Source organism: Silene latifolia, chromosome 9, assembly GCF_048544455.1.
Source record: "Silene latifolia isolate original U9 population chromosome 9, ASM4854445v1, whole genome shotgun sequence".
NCBI classification, from domain to species: Eukaryota; Viridiplantae; Streptophyta; class Magnoliopsida; order Caryophyllales; family Caryophyllaceae; genus Silene; species Silene latifolia.
In genome coordinates, this window is record NC_133534.1 from 72,240,288 (window position 1) to 72,249,416 (window position 9,129).

At 31.5% G+C, this 9,129-nt stretch overlaps 1 long non-coding RNA gene across 1 annotated transcript; it reads right to left on the reverse strand.

Moving 5' to 3' along the window:
* Positions 1 to 6,102: 6,102 nt before the first annotated feature.
* Positions 6,103 to 8,394, reverse strand: LOC141598162 (uncharacterized). The gene is made up of 3 exons (XR_012523284.1): positions 8,261 to 8,394; positions 8,054 to 8,162; positions 6,103 to 6,344 (listed from the first exon to the last, which is right to left on the reverse strand). It is a non-coding gene; the product is annotated as an uncharacterized LOC141598162 (long non-coding RNA).
* Between the last annotated feature and the right edge of the window lie 735 nt (positions 8,395 to 9,129).

Here is a 9,129-nt window from a genome sequence, read left to right on the forward strand (position 1 = left end):
TGAAGAAGCCTCCTCCCTAGTGGTACCTCCTTAACCATTTGCCTACAATGAGTTCACAACAAATGAGCCTGGTGTTGTGACGGGCAATTATTACATGGTGCGATTCTTGAAACATATCCATAAGGAAGCTTACAATGATCATGTGAACGCTTTGTTTGTGTATGTGTCCTCGACAATAATGCAATCACATGTTTAGATCTCATATTAAGAATGCTGAGGTAATATAATATTTTATTGTCAACTGATCCACATTAATCGGTAATGATTGGCTGACTAGAGTTTGACATTACTGTCGTATGACGGTGATGATAAGTTGATCCCTTAAGGTCATACCTCTAGGGTAACACTCTTAATTGATTAATTAATTAATTGTATGTTGATACAAGTTAATTAATTCCTTAAAATGAACAAATTTTATTTATAAGAGAGAGTTTTATATCTTATTGTAATTTGATTAAATAAGATTCAATTGAGTAATTAATTTGTTATATTACTAAAATTGGTTAATGTTTGTGAATCATTTGAGATATGAATAATTAGTTAAATTATAATTACAAGATGTTGTAGATTATATTAACTAGACTTAATGTGACCCATTTTTATATACATGTAATTGCGAATTACTTGTTAATTTGATGAATGTAATTTATTTAATATATAATGATATTTAATTAGTTAAATATGCATTTATATTACCAATGACATGTTACATGTCACATGTCACAACATATTACAAATGATAAATTATAAAGATAAAATGGAGGTCCATTTTATGTTCAAAATCGGTTGGACAAGGGTTAGTGGGTGATGATTTTTGTCATTAGTTTAATGTATGCTTAAGGACATAATGATGACAAATAAAGCATGCTTAAACTAGAGCTACACCTAGCCTTTCTTGTGAAGACAAAAAGCAAATTGAGAAGAATAATTTTGGCTCCCAATAAGAGCCAAAACCGGCTCACTTTTCTCTATAGGAGAAATTTTGGTTCTCATTTTTCTAGTGTAGAAAACTGATGCTTATCTCTCATAATTTATCATCCTCTCTCACATAAAAATTTTTTTATGCATAATTTGATCCATAATCTAATATATTCAAGTTACTAGAAGTAGTAATAGATAATAATAATTAGATTAAATTTTAAGAACACAAATACTAATTTCTAGTAACAAAATTAGTACTTGTATTAAGAGTGATTATTTTGGTACAATCCTTGAGGAGTAAATTCTACTATTGAATCTAAGAGTTTTGTTGGAGCACTTGGTTTTTCTTAAGAAGACTAATTGGTAGGTGACCGATTAGTATAAACCATTCGGCCCTTGTTGTAAGTTGATCAATTTTCTTCTTACTTTGTATTTTAATGTTATTCATGCATAAGATCTAATTAGTTTTATGACTAAACTAAAATATAATATTATTAGAAGTATCTAATAAGAGGTATATGGATCCTACAATTGGTATCAGAGCAAGTGTTGTCGCATGCATAATCGGTTTTGTTTTTCCGAGTTAATATGTTAACGTATAAAACTTAAAATTTGTGATTTATGAAGATAAATGCCACAAAAATTTTGCATATTAAACGTTCTGGTCCTAAATTGATTTTAGGTCATTTTGATGATTTATGGTAATTTATTGCTCTTTAAAATGATAATCTGTATTTTTATTGAGTAAAATGACAATTAAAATGCTAAAATTAGTTAGACTATGATTATGACCTTGAAATTTTTCACACGACCTCACATGCATATTTTACAAATTATATGTAAAATTTCATATAAAATGGTTTTATATAGCATGATCTATGATTTTTACATGTTAAAAGTCGATTAAATAGAGGTATTTATGTTAAAAATGGTTAGACTTTGTTCATGCCTATAAAAATTTAGTATGTTGTCACATGAAATATTTACACACTGTATGTAAATTTTTAGATCGAATGATTTAATTTTGCATGATTTATGATTTTTAGATGTAAAAATTGAATAAATAGTGACTATTTTGGCAAAAATAGCTAAAATAAATTTTATGGCATGAAAAGTTTTCTCAATGTTGTATATATGATATTAACTTCAGATCTAAAGTTGCATGTTAATTTTCGTATGATTTTAATGGTTATTATTTTTTATGGGATATAAATTGATAAATAGCAACTTTAATAGTCATTAAAATAAAAATTCGACTTTTGGGCTTAAAATTTGTCATTTTCAGGTTCTAGAAACTTGTTAAAAATATTCAAAATTTTAATTATTATTTATTGCATAATTTTATGTTTAATTTGGAATTAAAGGGTTAAAATTATTTTTTATACAATTTATTTGTGAAATAAATTAAAATAAACTAAAGGGCAGATTTTATTAAAATTTTGGGATGTTGGGAATTTTTCAGCATATAAAAATTATGATTCTGAATTTTTCGAATTTTTATGACTTTTTGGGAATTATTTCCTTATTATTATTATGAATAATAGTGATTAAAGAGCAATTGTATAATATCAAGTTGAATTATTGTCAAATGTTTAGTGAAGACTAAATTTTTGAGTCCTAAGATGGTTGGGGTAATTAACTTGGACATAGATGTGATTTATGTAATATTTTGTGATTTTAATAGGTTAATTGTCACAATAATCCATAAAACCGGACCATATATACGATATTAGCTTAAATAGGGCGATTTGGCACATAACATGGCATGTATGTATATTAATGCTGCATTTTTAGTACGATTGTCATATTTTATTTTATATAATTTTGAATTATGTAATTTGTACTTAGTATGGCCTTAGTTTTTTAATTGGTATCTCCCGAAATGAATGGGGATATCGATTCGGTTGTAATTAATGTGATCTCGTATCACTTTTATTTTATTTAGTTTTGTTTTTCTCTTTATATTGTATCAAGTAGAAAAGCTATGTAATTTATTTATTTCGGAGTTCCTTGAAGACGGTGCCATTCAAGAGGGCGGTCCATCAAAGACGGTGTTGCCTTGAAGTGCGTGCCATATGAAGTTCAAGGGACAGAAGGTGTTGGTTTCCGAATTTGTAAATAGTTTATTTGATTTACTATTTTAGGAAGGCCATACTAGGATTTTTTTATCTTTTTGCTTTGCATTTGTTTTATATATGTTTGCATGCATAGCCAAATCGCCATAACTACACATGCATATCATTATATCGAGTTATCGACTGTGTCAATTATAATTATCTTAGTTCACCGCTCTAGTTCACTTAAAACGTAATAGATAATAAATTGACAAGACCTCTCACTAAATAATAATTTAGAATTAGCCTTACCATATAGTAGAACCATGAGCCCCAATTTCATAAGGAAGTAGGCTCGGCTCATCAAAAGGTGCTAAACTTGTTACGTTGGGTAAGTGGGTGGTAAATTGTTACTACATCGAAATTTGGATTGAGCTCAACCGAAGTATTCGTGATCGTAGTCGAATGTGTTCCGGGCTAAAGATAAATATTAAAGTAATTTTATCGACCGAGAGTTCTAGAAGTAGAATCGATTAAAGAGTTAATCCACCGAGTTATATTGATTAGGGATGAATCGGCTTACCGTGCCCGAGTTGTTATGAATTTGGATCTCGGGATCATTTATAATAGTTGGGTAGGGGTCACTATATAAATGCTAAAACATTCTTAAATGTTTTATAATATAACGATGAATGTTTGATTTTCCCACTGTTTTGTTGTTTTATGTTGTTCTTTATTATCGCTCCTACTCATATATGATATCAATTCGATTGTAACACGAGTCTCCATTAAACCACTATTCCTAAACAACAAATAATCTCTTTCTAAAATTGAACCGTATCATAGGTTGTGGACTAACTCTATAGGAATCGTTCTATTCCATAGAACTAGATAGGAGTCGTCCTATGCAAATACAAGATTAGCATCATAAATTTCTAACATACCTATGTATGATTTCATGTAAAGAAATATGAATACAAGTAGTACTGAGTCAAAAGATGTTTTGATAATATCTTCTATACATACATGGTTCGAAAGTCTTATTGCTCAAACCAATCACTTGTCATCAAATACTTAAGTTGTTAAGCACATGCCGATATAAAATTGATTAGATTAACCAATTATCACTTTAAAAGTAATTCTTATGAAGAATTAACTAGGAATTTATATGAAGATAAGTCTTCATCAAGTAGAAATTCTTGAAGTGAGTAGGAGCAATAAGAAGTAAAGTATCTATCTTAATTGTTAAAGATAGAACTAGGCTTGAAAGAGAAAGTGTTAGACACTAAAAATAGAGACAAATTCTTAAATAAGTAAAGATTAAGGAAGTTGGTTGTGTGACACCAACATAGTCCTTCGTAAATATGTATGACATTGTCATAGCCTTCTTGCCAAATACCACATCATGAGTATTTGATACAAATTAGTGGATTTCATCATCATATTTGGCATTATCATGTGATGACTAGCAAGAATAAGTTCAAAAATTTGCATGAATAGAACTAGGGTAGTTGCCATTTCATCAATGAACATATGAATGTTGTAGTGTACACATTTTAGATTTGTATTTAGATATATACCTCAATAATTGTTATGATGTATAATATGTCTAAATAAGAATATAATTTGTAGTTTTGCACAAAAGGTAAACGGTTTTACCATTATGCAATTAAAACAAGTGTTATACCCTTACATACCACGATTAAGTTTATGGTGAGACCATACAAATCAAGGTAATTATATTCAAACTAAAAATGTCATACATATTATATAAGACTCAAATTGGTGAACCCCATTATTTCTCGATTCTCGATTGAAATTGCTCATAGAGACTAGTTTTGACTAGTGTCCCAAACCACTTGATTGAGAATATCTTGGTATGTGTGAATCTTGTATTCAAAGCAAGATTAATTCATGACTTCTTTCTAGAAAAGAATTACGAATATCGCAAGATATTCGCCCTATTTACACTTTGAAGTGTATGGTCGAATACAATTTCAATCAAAAAGGGTTATTACTTCTTCATGTCTTTTACCAACGAACTAGGTAGATACTTGGTATCCACTTAATGAGGTAAGAAGAGAAATTATATGAATAAGTTCAATGAATGTTTAAAAGTATCATAACCTAGAAATTATGACCAAAGTATTAGTAATTTGTTAATATTGGGAACAATAATGTGAAGACATTTATATGCACCAAAAGGAGTGTGATATGGTATCACAAGTTCACCTTCATAATATTAAAAGGTGAAAAAGAATCCTATGCGATGATTGAATCTTTACTATAAAGTTGGAAGTAGTTTCTATCACAATTTGTCTAGTATTTACTTATTCCACTAAAACAAAACATAATTAAAGCAATCATCTACATTTCATATGTGATATGGTTAGGCATGGTACCTAATTTGTAGCTTGTTTCGATAATGAACGTGTGATCTCTCTTCCTACATGATCATAAGAACAAAGGGTTTGTGGCTCGTGATGCTGTCTATTAGAGAAAAGAGGATTATTTCTTATAGACAGAGTGGGAGAAAATGTTCAAGAGCCACAAACTGAGAATAAGACGTAGGAAGATGTTCCTTCCTGGTCAAAATCAGTAAATATTTCTTCGAAATCTAAGTGGACGAGAGTTATGTTATTTTAGAAAATAACAAACCTGTAACTTATTATGATGCTTTATCTAGTTTCAACTCCGCAAAAGTCCGAAGGAAGTATAAACATGAAAATGTTTATTTAGCTTGGTTGGTTGGTGGCAAGGGTTTTGCATGCAACAACAATGCTTCATTGTATTCGGATATGATTTGATATTGTTGGATTTTAAAATCATCTTTCATGAGTTTTGTAAATCGCAAATATCCTAAAGTAGGATGCGAACTTCAGAGGAAGTCTTAAGTAGATATCAAAGAGTTTAAATCATGTGATAAACATTTCTCGAATTGCCGAGTAGTTCTGTTTATACATGGATTTTAGTGGGAGTAATGTGGTGTTATTAGTTGTGACACCCTTAAATCTAGCCTTAATTATATATGTAAATTCTACCGAAAAACTGGTAGGATATGTTTGTAAATGGTTCAACTAGTCCAAAAACCTGCAATTTCAAAAAAATTTCTTCCTAAACCATTCACAACCAATTCCAACTCAAGAAGAGTGTCAAAAACCCTGCAACAACTGATAAACTAATTTACATACATAACTTAAGACGCGGAAATATAGTGATACAAACCCAAAATAGAAAAGGGAGACATATGTCCCTTCAAATTATGTACAAATCAAAAGTGTAAAGGGTTTACTAATAGAATAGCCAAAACTAGGTCCAAGGTTCCTTGCTCACTAGCTCGTCTGTGACCCCCAACAAAGCATCAACAACCTGTCAATCGCATTTTATACAAACACGAAAGCCACAATTCAGTGGGGAGTAACTTCGAGTCCTCCCAGCCACGAATCGTCAAAATTAATGTAACATGTAATGTAACATGTAAACAAGTTGATAAACCATTTACTTATCATGTATTCTAACAAATGACCCCTAAACTGACCAAACTAAACTACAATGTGAATCAGATAACAAATAGTAATCCAAACTTTATTAATCAGAACCGCTTACATCTCACCTATTACGATTCATAAAATCACCATACAAGAAAGGGCAATATATCAAAGACAGGCATAAGTTCTTAGCACGGTCAATAGTCACTTTGTAACTCGAGTCTATACCACGAGGTAGGGAAGGTAATCGAACCGGTATCTTGGCTCAGCGGTTACTATTAAGAAAATATGGCCAAGAGACAACACAACCCTAGCCTAAAATCTGCGCAGACCTAGACATGCGGATACACACCACCGCACCCAAGACCCACAACTTTTTTTTAAAACAAAGTGAAGTGAGTACCCTAAGGACACCACCGAAGGGTTGGCTAGTACTTAAGCTGACCCCATACTATCAAAATAAGTACCTGAGGTCATGCCCCAACTTGGATAAACATCCACTAGTCAGGAACACAAAGGCTATCAAGCAGTGAACATATACTCGTCAAAGACTATAAAGACCTATCTATGATGGAGGCCGAAATACTCACCTAGGACCTAGTCCCAGCTAGTCCCAGCTTGAATATTTTAGCCCACACCACACATGACTCACCACACAAGTCAAGTAAGACACCCACTTAACCTTAAGAGGGCAAAAAGTCCTACTTATCAATATAAATTCTAGCACTCTATCATGTGAAAGGCTTATAATGTCTATTTACAGCATACAATCCCAACAGAATCCTCAATAAGTATTCAATACTAATTTATAATTCTAACCATAGTAACCATATTAAAGGCTTCAGGGGAAACTAGGGCCATTTCTACAATACAAGTCACTATTAAATTCAATAAGCTATACATGTGAACAAAAGCTTGATAAATGGCCTAAAACAAGAAAAAGGCCGATTATCTAAATCATTCAACCGAATTTTTACCCGCAACCCCACCTGCGACAGTGCGGGTCAAATTGCGGCTGGCCAATCACTCAATTAACTGACATCGCATCAGTCAAAGGGACTAAGGCTCAGTTTTCGGCACAATCAACAAAACATTACAATTATAGCTATAAAATTCATTTTGAGCCTATTAATTACAATTTCCTTTTGTAAACTACCCTAACATGTGATAACTATTAATATAAGCACAATTTTACCAATAACATAATTTTTGTTACTATCAAAATACTACCCAATTGTTACTTATACTATTCTAACCTTAATTAACCCGAAATGACCAATATTGTACGAAAAAACGCAAAACAAGCACGGACCAACCCGGCAGCCGTGGCTAGCCGTGGGCACGCCACGGCCCTTTGCCCGTCCCCTACACCACCTTATTTTTCCATTTTTGTTTAGTAAAAGACCGTCTGAAAATTAATTAATCGTCCCCAATTCAACTTTAATAATTTAAACTAACAAAAGGCACAAATTAAACATGCATACAACAAACTTATCATGTGAAAACTACTACTCAAGTAAAAATCACCAAACATACAAAAATCAAAAACACATGTGACGATCTTTCGTCGAGTAACTCGAAATATGTTACCTTAAGCTAGAAAAAGAGCAATTAACACCTTGAAAACCCAAACCCTAACGACACTAGCCGCTATCCTCTACAATATACGAGTCCCCGAACTCGTCTTCCAATCCTTCACCTAAATAAACAATTAAAACACAATAATAAGCATATAAAACCGAAAATACCGAAAATTGGTCTTAAAACAACTTCAATAAAACTGAAATTAAATTGTACCAAGTTGTAGATCGCGTCGAGGGGATTCTGGAAAGGTAAATTATGCGAAAAACGGACTAGTAACGAAGAAATTACGTCGATTTTGAGCTTGAAATTATGTTAATGGTGTTTTTGGTCTTTTTGAGATGTTGATGATGATGATAGGAACCAAAATCAGAAAAAGAAAGAATAGGGAGAGGGGATGCCGCGTAAAAGGAGAAAGGAAAGGAGAAAAGGAAAGTGCGGGATTTTTAGTCGGGATTTTTACGAGTCGGTTTTGACTCGTTTCAATAATAATTAAATCCGTAAGTCAAACGCAAATTCCGTCATGACCAAAGTTTTTAAACACGAGATTACAATAAAATTGAGTATTCATACGACCCATTTCCAAATTCGTTTACCCAACGTTCAAACGAATTGTCATTACCCCCCGATACGCCCTTATTTCGAAATAAAAGATTTTACACGGTTTAAACTATTTTTAAACATTTCAAAATTATCAAAATAAATACTTTTCTTCAAAATATAATAAAATTATATTTCTTTGAATTATTTTTACTTTAAATACATTATTGTCAAATTTTACTTGATTAATTAATTATTTTCGAAATATATTAACGGTCCGAAATTTACGGGCGTTACAATCACCCCTCCTTTTTAAAAAGTTTCGCCCTCGAAACTTAGAAGGAGAAATTATAGTTATAAGAAAATATAGGTATCTTTTCAATGAAACGGTGATACTCTTGTTGATCAGACAAGAACATCCATATTCATATCAAGATATAAAAATATTTCTACACCAATAAATGAGAAAACCCATTATTGGGACGTCACCAACAACGAGATTTAACATTCACTAATGTTAAAACCATTGAAAATCATAAAAGCAT